This window comes from Podarcis erhardii, assembly GCF_964252035.2.
Source record: "Podarcis erhardii genome assembly, chromosome: 4".
Lineage (NCBI taxonomy): Eukaryota > Metazoa > Chordata > Lepidosauria > Squamata > Lacertidae > Podarcis > Podarcis erhardii.
In genome coordinates, this window is record NC_138508.1 from 49,054,072 (window position 1) to 49,069,923 (window position 15,852).

The following is a 15,852-nucleotide window of genomic DNA, read 5'->3' on the forward strand; positions in this document are numbered from 1 at the left end:
CAAGACGAATTTCCCTATGGGCTTGTTTCGCAAGACAAAAACGTCTTGCGGGTTTGCTTCCTTTTTCGTAAAACCATTAATACCCGGGGAATCCGCGCTCCGCAAGACGAAAAAATTGCAAGACGAAGCAACTCGCGGAACGAATTAATTTCGTCTTGCAAGGCACCACTGTACATTGTTTCAACGCAAAGAAAACACTATCCACAGTGAGTGGGGGAGACATCAATTATGTATTGTTTGCAGACTGAAAACAACAACAGCAACATATACCAGTCATGGGATTGATTTCTGTTCCAGACCAGGGAATAATAAGCAAACAATGGCAATTTCTGGTTCCATTTTCATTTTGGTCAGAATTGGAAGAGAAATGAGACAATTTCTGGGGAACCCTTCCACCCTGCGCCTTGTGCTCTATAATTGGTGGTGGGCTGTGGAACAGTGTGAGATGCAGTGGACCACTGCAGGAAAAGGGGGGAGTCATTGAAACTTGCCCTTTGCTCATGGAAACTTCCACCATATCAAAGCCAATATTGAAAGAAAGAAAGAAAGAAAGAAAGAAAGAGAGAGAGAAAGAAAATGCTTTAAGTAGGATAAATATTGTTCAATAAGCCAAAGTTGCTGATGCTTTGGCACACATGTCACAAGCAGCAGATATTAGATGCACTCTAGAGAGAAGGACAGGAGCCAGACACAGGCTAAGACATAGAGCAGGGGGGTGCCAGTGTGGTGCTGTTTATGTTGTTGAACTACAGCTGCCTTTACCCCTGACCATTAACCATGCTGGCTAGAGCTTATGGGAATTGGAGTTCAACAACATCTCTTGGGCACCATTTTGGCTTCCCGTATCATAGTGCTAGACCATGCTGCACTGCTCCCATCCTCAGCAGGCCACACAAAAGCACTATGGACTGCTTAGCATGCTCAGTAGTAGATGGTGTGTTTTATTCTGGACTAGTAACAACAAGAAGGCAGGCTATCTGGGGTTGCAGACTGACTGGAGGTGGGCAGGGAACAGCCAGTTTTTCCGATTCTAGACCAATACAGTGGTACCTCAAGTTACAAACGCCTTAGGTTACAAACACTTCAGGTTACAAACTCTGCTAACCTGGAAGAGTTACCTCAAGCTGAGAACTTTGCCCCAGGATGAGAATGGAAATTGTCTGCCAGCAGCGCAGCAAGAGGCCCCATTAGCGAAAGCACGCCTCTAGTTAAGAACAGTTCCAGGTTAAGAACAGACCTCCGGAACAAATTAAGTTTGTAACCACAGGTACCACTGTATTTATTTATTTTGAAAATATGTGTAAAGGGGGGGGGTTGAGAGTGCTTGCCAGAATATGGTCAGTTTACCACTTTAGTGAAAGAAGGATCAGTGCACCCTAACATTTTTAAAAGAACCTCTCCCAAAGCACAAAATATGGACAGTGATTTCCTAGGGACAGGTATACCTGCTTACTTATTTATTTAAACCCCCACTTTCCACTGGCTTTCATCCTTGCAGATGCCTCTGGGTGGTGTTGAGTTGGTACAAATAAAATAATCATGCCATAAGTACAATGAAAATAAAGGCAGCATAAATTTTTGGTTTACTGTGCATGTCTGAGCTTGTATCACACGCCTGCACACAAAGGAGCCAGGTTGTTGAACTCAGCCCCAGAATGCCATTCCACATTCTTCTGCCTGCCTCCTCCACAGCTCATCCTCTTCTTTTGTGCTAGGGGAAGTCAAGTAGATGATTTTAGCCAGCGGATTGGCTGATTAAAAAAATAAAATAAAATACTCCCCTTGAATGGAACTTCCAGTATGGCTTACAAAGCAAGAGAAAGGACAACAGAAAATACGGCAACAACTCAGATAGTGAAGCATGTAGAAGAGAACCCCCCAAAATCACCTCAATGCTTTGGTGGGTTAGTATGATGGCAGGCTTTCTTTCAGGTACCTGTGCCCTAAACTATATACCCACATTCCCCTCACAGAGCTAAAGGTCTGAGAGTGCTGTGACAACCAATCCTCCTTGAGAATTGTAGTTCTGTGAGGGTAATAGGGTTCTCTCAACAACTCTCAGCACACTTAAGAAACTAAAGCTCCCAGAATTACCGTATTTTTCGCTCTATAAGACACACTTTTCCCCTCCTAAAAAGTAAGGGGGGGGTGTGCGTCTTATGGAGCGAATGCAGGCTGCACAGCTATCCCAGAAGCCAGAACAGCGAGACGGATCGCTGCGCAGTGCTCTCTCTCGCGGTTTAGCTTCTGGCTTAGCCATGCAAAGCCTCTTCAGGGCAGGGGGAGCCATCATCCCGCTGCCCTGAAGAGGCTTCGGGCGGCTATCCCAGAAGCCAGAACAGCGAGAGGGATCACTGGGCAGCGATCCTTCTTGCTGTTCTGGCTTCTGGAATTCAGAATATTTTTTTTCTTGTTTTCCTCCTCCAAAAACTAGGTGCGTCTTATGGTCTGGTGCATCTTATAGAGCAAAAAATACGGCATTTGGAGGAAGCCATGCCTTTTCCAAGTGGTATAGCCTTGTTGGGCTTCATTTTTTGTAATTAGTTAATTACCAAGTGAGGCCCTACAGGACTTTCTGCAACTGCCACACAACACTTTATTGAAAGATGTAGGAGAAGACAGTGTTGAAACATCTGCCTTTTGTATTGCTGGAATGTACCAATGCACAAAGTTAAGAGCCACATCCATTGCTCTGGCCACTTTAGTCTTTGGCCTCCATTATCATGTGGCCCCTGGAAGGTTTTCCATGACAAAATATGCCCTTGGGCTGAAAAAGCTTTTCCATCTCTGGATATTTGGAAGCATTACATGAGAATGCCTGTTATCCCTCACCCCCTACTTCCTTTTTCCTTTAGCCCCTGAATCTTTGCAACTGCTGGCAAATCAAAAACAACCATATATTTTACTGCTGAGAGATACTCAATAAACTACTTTTCAGAATTAAGCCACTTCAAGTACTGATGGTGAAAAGCTTCATTTTGTATAAGCAATAAGCTGATAGCTTTGATATATAAACAATCTGCGGACTGAGAGGCCACTAAAAATAATCAGACACAAATTGGATAGATAAGTATGTTTTTCTTTCTTAAGAGCATACTGAAGAGGCCGTTTTAACAAAGAATAAAAACGTTCTTCTGCTAGTTTTAGGATTTACAGTATTACTAATTTGGAACAGGAAAGAATAACTTAATATCATGACAGTTTTAAACATCTGAGGACAACTGGGAATATTGCTATTGAAAATGCAAACAGAAAAAGAGAGAACCTGAGAACGCCTCTTGTGTATGTACAAACTTACAGAGGAAGTAATTGTGGCTTCATAGCTAAGATGGAGTCTGAAACTGGCTCGTCTCATGTTCCATAAAGACATAATTCAGTCACATCCTTTGCAGGATTTATAGTCAATGTGAGCTTTTTGGAAAATGTGTATAAACCTTGTTCACAGGACACAGTCAGATAAAGGCATGGAGAACCTGCATATAAACAGTGAATCATGTACATTGGCCAGTCCATAGTTTCCAAGTAGCAAATATGCACAACTTCAAAATATGCACAAAGTTCTGTATATATTTCCCATGAAATGTACAGTTGTCTAGAAACTTTGCCTGTTGCCTGGCCAGTATATGAAATTCAAGTGGATAGTTTATATTTTTAATGTATGTATGTGACCAATAGCCAACACAACTCTCATCAGTTCACATTTACAATAATGACCTGTCAGCCTGTGCACATTTACTACGATTTATGAACATTCAGCTGCCAAATCATACCAACATCATTTCCTCTGTTTACAGTTTTCTGGCAGGATGGGGGTGGAGTGCCATCGCTTTTGTAACTAAATGGCACCATGCACACACAAAACAGAGGGGTCAGCAGATTCAGAAAAATCCCAAGGTTTGTAGACATGCATATGTTATTTTAAAAAGAAAGGAAAGGGACCTCAGAAGAGCAGAGAACAGGTGAATTCAGGCTGCACATGCATGCTTTCTCGCATGCAGATTGGGAAAGGGAGAAGGAGCATGCCAAGGGCATTAAGCTGCCCCCCAGCCAGCATGGCCCCCTCTTCCCCCCAAGTGCCCCAGTATTCCCTTCAAAGCTTTCAGCTGAGACACCATACAGTCCTTGAAAGTGAGGATCAGGCCACACACCGGAGCCAGCTGAGTCCATGCCTTCAAAATGTGTGTTTTCATGTGATAAGGCTTTCTTCTTCCGGGAAGCCTTCCCACCTGAGAAAAGGAAGCCCCTCCCACACCCCTGTGTAACATTTCGTTGTAGGGCCCAACTGCATACTTTGTGTTTTTTGTTTTTGTTTTATAGGTGCATACTCCGGTCTTTGACAGCATGTCCTTCAAACACATTTAGAACTTAGTAAAGTGCGTGAACATTCAGTAAAGTGGGGTGGGGTGGGGTGGACCTATATGCATGTCTGCCTGCCAAAATGGACTGGTTGGGGAAGCGATATACAGTCATTATAGTTGAAATTTGCTGAATATTTTCTTCAACCACACACACCTTCACAGGGCAGCTCACTCAAAGTCTTAGGGAAAGGCATATTCAAGAAAAAGCTCTATGGGTACCAAAGGACTTGCACATGGAAGTAAACAGAAATCCATGCACATGCAAGTTATTCCATTTACTTGAATAAGTTGGTTCCTTAAAATGAAATAGAAACCAATTGAAGCAAATGCAGTTTTTGCTAAAACCATTGCTTTGAGAGAATAAGTTTTCTATAATAAAGAAATACAGTGTAACATTTTTATTGATTTTAGGTGAGTTGAATATAAGTTACATATACTGCTGAATAGAACTTTTATTATTACTTGCGTGCAATGGATAAAATGCATAGAAAATATTGTAGCTGTTTAGCTATATGTGGCAGTGCAACCATGGCCACATTTACCAGTATGGAAACAATGAAAATATTGGTATAAAAGGACCTCCGTTCCTTCCATCACCAGGCCCCCACCCTGATCATTTATTCCTGGTCAGCTGGTTCGATAGCATGAAGAAAAGGATCAAGAACCGTTGTTGAGCATCCTACATACCTCTCATGGTCCTCCATAGTTTTGAATCACACATACTAATTACAGCATTACATTATATGTCATACTTTGTCCAGATCTTGGTGTCAAATATTGAGTGAAATCATCTCAAGCACAAAAGAATTACCTAGTAATTTCTCAGTGGCACTTGTACAGTTCCTCAGTAATGCAAATTGTTTATCATATCAAAACATATTTCACATTAAGACCATGCACTGATTATATGAGAGGGAAATAAAGGGAAAGAATGTGATGAGATTGTGCCTAAGGCAATAAACTTATTTAAAATCCTGTCCCTAAATTTGTTTTACTTGGAACCAAGATCAATTGATTTCAGTAGTATTTGCTTCCAAATGGTATTTTTAATATTACAACTTTACTTTACAATTTTACTTTTCCCATAATTTAAGCTTATCATTAAGCTATCATTATGTGCTTATTTCACACTTTTTCGGGGCCTGTACACTTGCACACATTTAGACAAATGCCTACACTCATGCTTCTTTTCTAAGAAGTGGAGCAGATATCACGTACAATAGGTTAGATCTAAAGGTTCCCTTCTTCCAATGGAAGGAGCTTCTTATGAAATAAGACTTCTTTCATGAGAGGAAACTCCTTCTGTCAGAGAAAGGAAACCTATGCCTCCAGCCCAATAAAGACCTGACCATTTTAGAACATCAAAGTTTCCATGGTGGTTTATGAAACTGGAACTATTATAAACTCCAAACAGGCTTCAGTGTACTCACTGAGCTGGTTCACATGTAATTCCCAACCATGGTTTGGTGTTGTATGAATGAGACTCACGTTCATCCACTCCCTTCTCTTCTTCCCATCTCCTCTTCATTCTACTATTGCATGCTTTGCTTACCACCCTGGCTTCTTAACTTGCAGCAAATCATAGTTTGTGATTATTATCCAGTTGGGTGATCTGTAGTTTTTACATAGCTAGCCTGCAGACCAGAATTCGAAACCATATTTAAATGTACTAGAGTACAGGATAAAAGTTAAGAAACAGGTTTGTGGGATTTCAGTGGTGGGAGGGTGAAAGCTGCTCCACCCCACATAAACACACAAACACTCCCAGTCATCCTTGGGACCCTGTGCTGGCCACCTCTGAAAGATAAATTATCCACATAAGGGTGAGATACATGATTAGCATCAAGGGTAGTTTAAGTAATCATCTCTTCAGAATTCTTCAAATTTTGAACTCAAAACCAAAAGTTATTGATTTTCCCCCAGTGCTTACACCAGATTCAACTAATTGGCCTTGCAAGTGGAAGAGCAAAGAAGGACTTTTTCTAGCACAGTGGGGCTGTCATCTCCTTGTATGCTCTCCACACCCCAAATTGGCTGAGGGTCGGGTCGGAAGAACCTCCCAGGACAGTTCACAGAGGGAGAAGAGGGGAGATGGTTCTGCTGGGCAAGCAGATTGAACGTTTGTAACAGTGTGACACTGAATTCCTCCCATGGTGTCCAATTTTTTGATAGGAAAAAGGCAGAGCGCCTTCTGGTGGACTGTACAGAGTCTAGAAGGGAATGGTGGGGATTTTCTACAATACCAGTTTTTACATGCTGGACTGGATACTGCTGTTTAGAATGTGGGTTGTTGCCCACAGACTAGGGAGACTAAAAAATAGTAATCTGCAGGTATTTAGGTTAAATGTAATCCAGAAAGCATAATGCACCTTGATTTGGGTGGGAAGAAATTCTGCATTTCAGTGGTAGGTTGCTGGTGTGGTGAGGAAAAGCACTTTAAAAACAGTAGGTAAATGGATGTTAATACTTAAATCATTATTCTGCATGGTGCAGGAGTGGGGAACGTATGACTCCCCACATGTTGCTGAATTGCAAGTTTCATCATCACTGAGACCATTGGTCATGCTTGCTGTGGCTGATGGAAGGCCAACAACTTCTGGAAGTGTACCCCTGAACATGAGTCTAAATATATATATTTACAAAATGCCTGTTTGTAAATAGCAACAAGTTGTGTGGTTTCAGAGTAAGAATAAGTACTCGGTTTTCAATGTATCAAACCCGGTTGAAACGTAGTTTGAGTGTGGCTTAGGAATTAGAAAACAGGGCTAAAATGAAGCCATTCATACTGTGGAAACACAAGTGGCTTTCTTGGCAGACTGCTTTGAAGACGATTACAGTGATATTGCAATCTCGGTGTTGATTGTGGCATGGTTGGGTACATCTATAATTTTTGCCTAGATCTAATCAGCAGCTAATAAAGAAAGTGGGGAGGAGGGAGTAGCTAGAATAAATATACAGTATATCAGGGAGGAAAATATTTAGGGAATGTTGCATTCAGGAAAACAAAACAAGCAAGCACTGCTTTAAATTAGTAAATGTACATTAGAAAAAAAAATATTTCAGTTCTGGATGTATTTGGGTGTGCTACAGAATACATTTTCAGAGTAAGCACGTCTATCAGGGCTTTAATTGCTACACTTAGAAGAATGTCCTCTCTTCTCTACCCGCCCCACCCCCTTCAACCCGACAAGAAGCCAGAGTTAGCTGCGCAAATGAACAGGCTTCACAAGAATCAGATTCTCTTTGGACGACTCTTCACATTCCCAGTCATCATTACATTTAGGCAGCACAATTCCGCCTCTGGTTGATGGGCAGAGAAAGTGGGCAGCTTGCCAGGTAGACGTTACCATGACTCCCAACCCCCAAAGGTGATGCATTTTTCAGCTAATTCAATGAAGAGTGGGCTGAACTTTGGGTATAAACTAGACAATAGCTGCCTTCGCAGTATCAGCAGAATGGTTTATGGGAATGCACTCCACATTTGGCTGAAAAAAATCATGTGACCTTACGGCTGAGATTTTGCAATGGTGCCAACGGAGACTTGGAAAGATGCAACCCCTGGCTTCTTTTCCCTCATTCCTTATGTGGCTCAGAAAATGGTGGATCTTAATACTTGACTTTAACCAGACTCAGCAAGCAATAGAGCCTTGAAGCACAACTTTGCCTTTCTTCTTCTTTTCCCTTTTTTGGCAGGCCACCAAGAGGCTGCCCCTTTCACGCCTGATACAGTCTGTTGCTTATCTGTCTCCTGATAGATGTGAGGGAAAGAGGAGGAAATCCTAAACAGAGTATCTAGGGTTAAAAAGAGAAAGAGAGCTGCATTTGAAAAGGACAGATTCAAGAGAGAGTCGTCGTTTTGTTTGAAAGGTGGCATGGCAGCATTTTGGAGGTAGTTTACGACAAGCCTTTTGGGCGTCTGGAGAATAAAAGTTTCAAGTGTTTGGATGTGCTGGCGTTGGAGCTGGGCAGACCCGACAACAGCATTGAACATGAGATCATTGCAAGCACAGTGTAAGCAAACTGGCACTCTGCCTCTCTGTCCCTTGGCTTCGGCAGATTTATGCAAGCATCATTTATGAAATCAGCACAGGAGTTCAGTGGATTTTTTCCCTCCTCTCCCCCCCGGCTTGCCCTGCTTCTGGTCCTGCACAGGCGGCCGTCGCAAGGATTGGTGCAGTTTTTGCGCAGTGCCATGTGCCTGGAATTCTGAGAAGAACGAAAAAGACGGCAGGCACCCCGTTCCTCACTCCTGGATCTAGACGGTGCCTAGGAAGCTACAAAGTCTGAGTTTGGAAAGAAAGTCAACTGACTTGTTCACAAAAAATAATAAACACTGGCATGTTTAACTACAGGAGCTTCAAGATGTCTTAGGGCTTCTTAGGACATAACTAAATCAGCTGAGATGTTCGATTCATTTAAAAATGTGTTTTTGTTGCATCAGTAGGTTGCAATGAGTGATAAAGCACCTTTCGAAACAGGTATAGCAGATATTGTTAATTTGTTTTCCTTTCGTTTTGAAGCTGAAATCCTTGTCTTATTCACGCTAACGTTCTTGACCAATCACACTGCTGAAAATATCTTTTTGTTTCAGTCATGTCTGAGTACTGTTAAAAATACAATAGTAAACAGAAGCTCGAGAATGTTATGATTAACTTTGGGCCACGTTTAATCTTAGCTAAGTGCTGAAGTAGTGCAAAGTCATCTTGTCTTGTGGCTATTCAGGATAAATGTTGACTATAATCTCTATATGCCTTCAGGTATATAGACTGCTGCTACAAAAGAACGCAGGCTAATTTTTTTATTCCTGCTTCACAAAACTGGTACAATGGGTCAGCCCTCTTGTCAGTGCTTTGAAACAATCATGTAATTCTTCTAATGCCTATGAAAGTTTATCACTATTTCTGTCTAACTGCATTATGAAGAATTCAGTGGCATAAGGACAGAAATGAAAAGCATGTTATTATAACTTTCATATTGCAAGTCTGGTTTTCAGTTAGTAACAATGTCTATTTTTGGATGTTTGGTAATAGAGCACTTGTCCAGAAATAGTTAGGCAGACAAAAATGCGAGGCCACACATTCAATATTTGTTTACAAAGAAGCTATGCACAGTTACTCATGGCATTAAAGGATAATGCCGCCTCAGCAAATCAGTTTCCTTTAAACTGTTCCGTTGCTGTACAGCTTTCATATTTCTAATTAGAAATAATTTAAGTTGAAACACTGGAAAATAATTGTGCACATCAATGGGCAATGTTTGTAACCCTTTCCATACTTCTAGGTTTTGTTTTGTGTCTTTAAAAAAGCAGCTCCAACTATGAATTATAACTTAGATTAAATATTTTGAAATGATTTGTGTAAAAGTGATTGTTGTCTGTTGTGCAGGTTACACATGCTAGGGACATGAAGGGTAAATATTTCTAACAGTTTGTGGCATGATGTCAAATGTGGATTCTAACATGCTGTTTTGAACTTTGCAAGGAGTAGAGAAAAAACAAAGAACAGTGAGAAACTGCCAAGGGAGGATAATTCACATTTGACAAATATAAGTCCTTAACTAGGATTTACACTGAAGCATTAATTAGCTTGAGTATATATTTCCCCCCCTAGCCGTCATAGTAAAAGAATTGCATATTGGAATTAAAATAAATATGCCAATAGATCTCCGTGCTGTAATGGAAAAGTAATTATTGTGTAGACTAAGAAGTTATTGCTTATGTGAACAGATAAATCACTGTATTTAAAAGTTTTATAGTTTTAGGCTGCAATCCTATGCAACTTTCATGAAAGTAAGAGTAAACATGCTTAGGATTGCACTTTTATCTTCCTACTCAAGTCGTACTTTTTCATTTTATTAAACATGCAAATCTATTTTGTCCCTCTTTGCTTGTTTGCATCAGACAAGCTTCTATATATTTACATATTTTAAATAAGTGTTTTTTTTTCTTACTTTTGTCTAATAAATAACTTTATATGGTCTCAGCAGGAGCACACATTTCTTTGTGCATAGTATCATGATCAAGAGACCTTCTAAAATGGATCATATTGTAGAACATTTTAATGTTGTGTTTCTTCATTTTGTTATAGTGCTGTGAAAAATTAAAATGGAAAAGAAAACCGAAGAACTGGATCATGTAAGAACTGAATGAAGGTAATACAATGTTAAACACATATGTGACTATTTTCATATTTGAATCATGTTCTTAAAGCATTTTTAACAATTAGCATTTCATTTTAATTGAATAATGCCTCTTGAATATTGATATGATTACTGAAAAAAGTGCAGTTCAACTGGCCTTTCTGTTCCTTGTTGTTTTCCTTTCAAATATCTTGGTTTCATTTACCACAGAGAGAGTATTATCAGTGAAGGGAAACAAGTTAGAATTGCAGAATTAATGTAACTAAACTAACAACAGGTGTGATGTAGAATGGACACTGGGGGATCCAGCATATATTCCACACTCATCTGTATGCTATGGTAAATGTCTGGTCAAACTTTTCCATGGCACTCCCCTAAAATAAATGTATAACTGCAAAGCTGATCTCCATATTCATAATTATGCTGTTTAAAATATGATTTTAAGAATTTAAGGATAAACATTTCTGGGAAGATGAATTAATTATTTGGATTAAGTTACAAATATTTTAAAAGCAGCATTGTTGCTAGATGCTCATTTCTGAAGTGGGAAATATAAATAGAATTTCTGTTGAATAATGACTAAAATGCCAAATAACTTCAGTTACTGGCCTGCAATGTCCGAAACTTAGATGCAAGTTACTTGCCCCCAAATGACAATATATCCAACCACTGACATTTGGGTCATTCTAAACATTTAGTGCTAGAACACTTTTCTTATTAAATTACCAATGAATAAAAACATTTTGAACCTGATTCGTAAGCATTAATGCTAAAGAGAACAACATTTTGATTGATTAATACCCATACAGCTAGTATTTGGATTAATCAATGAAAGACATTGACTTAAAGCTATGTGGTTAGTGTAGATGGTGTTTTTTTGTTTTTTTTTTAAATGATATAGCACCTCTGTCGTAAAATATATCTATGCTACGTAGGTTTTTTTTTAGTTACAATAATGGTGTGTATGTTTATGAAAGACACTTGGAGGATAATTCCTTCAGGATGTAATCTATTTACCAAGGATTGAACCCCATTAATTCAGTGGAACTTACTTCAAAGTAGACATGGATAGGATTCGATTGTCAGAGAACCTGTTGATACTTCAGAAAGGCTGCTTCCAGATGCGGCAGAAGGCCTCATAACTTGATTCAATAAAAACTAGGATAATTTATTAATAGCCACAAGAGGAGAATTTTTTACATTTGTCATTGTTGTTTGGGTAAACATTTATGAAATTTTGAGTAAATATACTCTACCGTAACACAAATAATACAAAGTTTGCAGTATGCTGGTACTTTCACTTGGAGCAGATATGTTTTGATTCTTGGACATGATGTCCTTTCAGATTCAGTAGCTGGATTTTCATTGTTTGTAACATATCGTTCGTTCATCAGGAATCATATTAAATCTGCATAGTTTCCCTCCCCCTATTTGGTTTACAAAATTTGAGATGCTGTTATTTTGATAGCTCAAAACCCACTTGAATTTGCTACCATATAACTTTGTATCTGTTTTGCGTAGTTTTTGAACATTCAAACTGTTTCTTATCTTTCCGTTAATGTGCATTTGGAAGTTGTTGTTTGTCAACATAAATGCTTAGCAATGATTTGTTCTAACTTGCTCCCACACTGCTTAATCTGAAAGATGATGCCAGTTGGCATAAACCCGTAGATCCGATCTTGTGGTGAAGTGTACTGCACAAGCTCGCTTCTATGGGTCTGTGTCAGTCTGGTGATCTGACCCAAATATATATATATAGCAAGTCACAACTTGGGTAAAAAAAGACTGATTTTTGAGCAACTGTTGTCAAAGAGAATGGATGTTCCTTTTTTCAAATTTATATTTTGGTTTTAGCATTGTCATCATTGAACATATGAGGGAGAAATGTTCTATCTTACTATTTTTCTGTTTTGTGTTTTTATCTCTTCAAAGCAGAATACATTTAAATTCACAATACATTTCCAGAAAAGAGTATGGAAAATGGGCAATGATTAAAAGCAGTGGCTGTGATCTGCCAAGGGAGAACTCAAAAGACCATTTGGCTTTCTGATTGTCACCTATGGAAGTTGAAGTTGCCCAGGAATATTGGATTGACTATTCCATAGCTCAGGCGTGTCCAAAGTCCATTTAATCCGGCCCCCATGGCGGTATATGTCCTGGGATAAAATCCTAAAAACAGCTCAGCAACTTTGGGGTAAAATTGCATAAAAGCTCAACAACTTTGGTCGGCCCTCACGCATGTTCATTTCATCAAATCTGGCCCTCTTTGAAAAAATTTTGGGCCCTCCTGTCATAGCTGGTAACAAGAAACCATGTGTGTACAGGGCTCCAGGTTGTGGCAGTTGGCCTCAATCCTGCAAATATTTCCAAGTGCTTAAATCCCAGTAGGATTTATAAACTCAGAAAATAATGGTCGTTTTGCACAATATAGTAAAGAGATGTTCACAGCATATCTCTGTGTGTGTTCTCAGTAAAGTGTGAGAACCACAAAGTTTGAATTGTTTGCTCACACGTAAACAAATACTGATGGAAGTAATTGGCTAATAGACTTGCTACTTATTCCTTTAAAAAAAAGCACAAGGAAATACCAGGAATAGCATCTGGAATCTTCTGCATGCCAAACATGCTCCAACGGTGTGGTATGGTTTAGCTATTATGTACCCTCACTATAATGGTGTTCACCATGGGATACTTGTGGCAAGCACCACTTTTCTCTGTAACGTGAATGGCCTCAAAAACATTACTTACAGGGTGAAACAGTTTAAATGCATTTGCTTGATATGTGTGTACTAGGGGAAACTCACATGGATGTTCAGTATGATCTCATGATTTGAAAGAGGGTTGCTTATTCTGTGGAAGCACACACAATATCAACAGGACAGAAGCAAACTCCTCAGTGATCCTTCCATGTTCATATTAAACATGATGGAAACTGATTAATGGTAAGTGTCTGCCATATTTGAAAGAGATGCAGAAGATCAGAAGAAGACATTGGAAGCTGTGTGCATCCGGGTTGAGGTAGTAGGTTGTATGGTTTAGAGTTACACCCTGGGAGTTAACTGTACAACCTTCTAGCTTTCCTTGGAGCACACTTGAACCATCGAGGAATTCATCATCTTTTTAATCTAATAAAGAGAACTCTGTGTAGTAAATGTATATGGAGTAATCACTCTGAAGCTTTATTGATGCTCACATACTCCTTATTACATGGTTATTTCATTTACAGCGTATTAGGAACTATGCTAACATGTTCTCCTAATGGACTGTGACTGCACATCACAGATATTTGAGAAAGAATGATGGCTACTTTAATTATATCAGCAGCAAAGCTGGAAAAGCTGACTTAATCGCTACATACAGAAACTGACAAATATTTATCTTTGCCGTTTTTCCTCTTAAGACTTATCCGAAATAGTTTAAATTTGATGTAACTAAATTTAAACTAACTCTTAAGACTTATCTGAAATAGTTTAAATTTGATGTAACTAAATTTGATGTAACTTACTTAACAAAAAATAATGATTTAATATGAGACTAGATCATGTGTATGTCTGCTTATACAAGTTACAGCTTCTCTGATGAATTAGTGTGACAGGTGCCCTTTAGATATTCTCACAGATGTGTCATAACCTTTTTTCCACATGGATGGGAGTAGGAATGGACAGATCAGCCATTGCTGGTCTGCATTTATTTTGTATATGTTTATTTATATTAATCTGGGTGTGTGTGTTAAAAAAAGCAACAGTGCAAGAAATTAATTAAATGTGTATTTTATCTATAGGTGTATGTGTGTCTGGGTGTGGGTGTGCAGTTTATCTCCGTGTATGCATTTCCAAACACATCTTCTTATACATATTGATACAATTTTAAAAGTCAAGAACTGTGGCAGAAAATTCTGAGAAGCGTGAAATCTAACGGATAATTAAGTTCCAATCCATGTATTCACCCTGAAATTGCAAACTAGGTCAGTTCCTGAAAAATGTGGACCGAATGAATTTTCCCCCCACCCCTAGCTGGGAGATTATTTAAATGACTCAACTATGTGATCTATAGTAACAGTCATATGGGTTCCCCAATGCCAGTTCTATGGCATATGGGCCGGAGTGATTATTCTTTGTCTTTCCTACAAAAATGGCATTGAGGAAGCCATGTGATCTCAGCACCTCAGCCCACATAGTTGCATAATTTAAATTGTCTCTGAACCACTTGGGTATTGCTCAAGGGGATCCCACATGGCTGGAAGAACATCTGAACACTGCAAATTATTCTTTAGCTAGTCAACAGTCTTGGAGCCAAGCTAAGATCACCCACATGATGTATCTGTTGTTAGATTGTACCACTTCCAACTGCAGTTTAAATCCTTTCTACTTCTGTAGGGGGGCATGGCTAAAATGTTTAGAATTTGCAAGACATTGCAGGTTTTCTTGAGGGAACCTGAAGTATTCAATCCCTCACCTGGAGTCTCAGCTGGCAGAGCCCAGCTATGGATGACATCATATGAGACTTCTTCTTTTCGTGGAAGTAGCTGCTGGGGACTTGGAGAACAGAATAACTGAGTGAATGGGGATCTGAATACTGAATGTTGTAATCCTTTGTCCTCACTGGTTTAAGTGAGCATGTATTACCTGATTTTCAAAAATATTTTCACATTGCTGCTTTTTCATGCTAGTCCCTGTTTGGGCTAAATATAAAAAGATATTGCACAAATATTGCACAAATATAAAAGATATAAAAATAGAAAAGGTGACATCTTGTCTATTTGACCTCTGTTCTTGCTGAATTTTGGCAAAATTAAACAGAAGATGGCTCACCAATCCAAGCTATAATATATTGCTTTTCTGTTTTGTCTTTTCTAGTCTCTTCAACTAATGCGATAACAAATGTCAACATTCCCATTGTATCAGCTAAGAATAGTCTATACTCCTGAGTTCCTTCACTTCACAATGTGGTCCCTGTGCAGATGTTCTAAATGTGCAGGCTGCATAAATGGTGGTGGGTGTGATCATGCTCACTGGCCATACTTCTTTCCTGCACCAAACCATCATATGCTTAAGGACCTGTCTGCAAAGGGGCCTAAGCATGTACATACATGAGCTCCAAATGCATGATCTACACGCTGGGCATGGACCACATGTTTGAGTGTACACACATATGTCAGGCAGGGTATCAGCATGGATGTAGGGCATGGCATGGGATCAGGACCATTGGGCACAATCCTGACCTACCTACACACCTAGAATGTCTGCACAGTGCTCTGGTGTCTTCTAAACTAAAGTTCCCTTGTCGATTACTTGGCTGTCATTTAAAGAGTAGGGGAAGCTCTTCTTTTTCAGAGACTCAAGACTTTGCTAATCGT

The 15,852-nt window shown here is 39.4% G+C and overlaps 1 long non-coding RNA gene across 15 annotated transcripts in view; it reads left to right on the plus strand.

Moving 5' to 3' along the window:
• The window catches only part of LOC309340036, a 241,717-nt gene that overhangs the window by 192,991 nt on the left and 32,874 nt on the right, over positions 1-15,852 (plus strand). For 13 of the 15 annotated variants that reach the window (XR_014155733.1, XR_014155734.1, XR_014155735.1 and 10 more), the window contains one exon: positions 10,445-10,508. This is a non-coding gene — a long non-coding RNA (uncharacterized lncRNA). Of the gene's footprint in view, positions 1-10,444; positions 10,509-12,428; positions 12,618-15,852 lie in introns of all 15 variants that reach the window. The other 2 variants (XR_014155736.1, XR_014155737.1) reach the window with 2 other exon arrangements.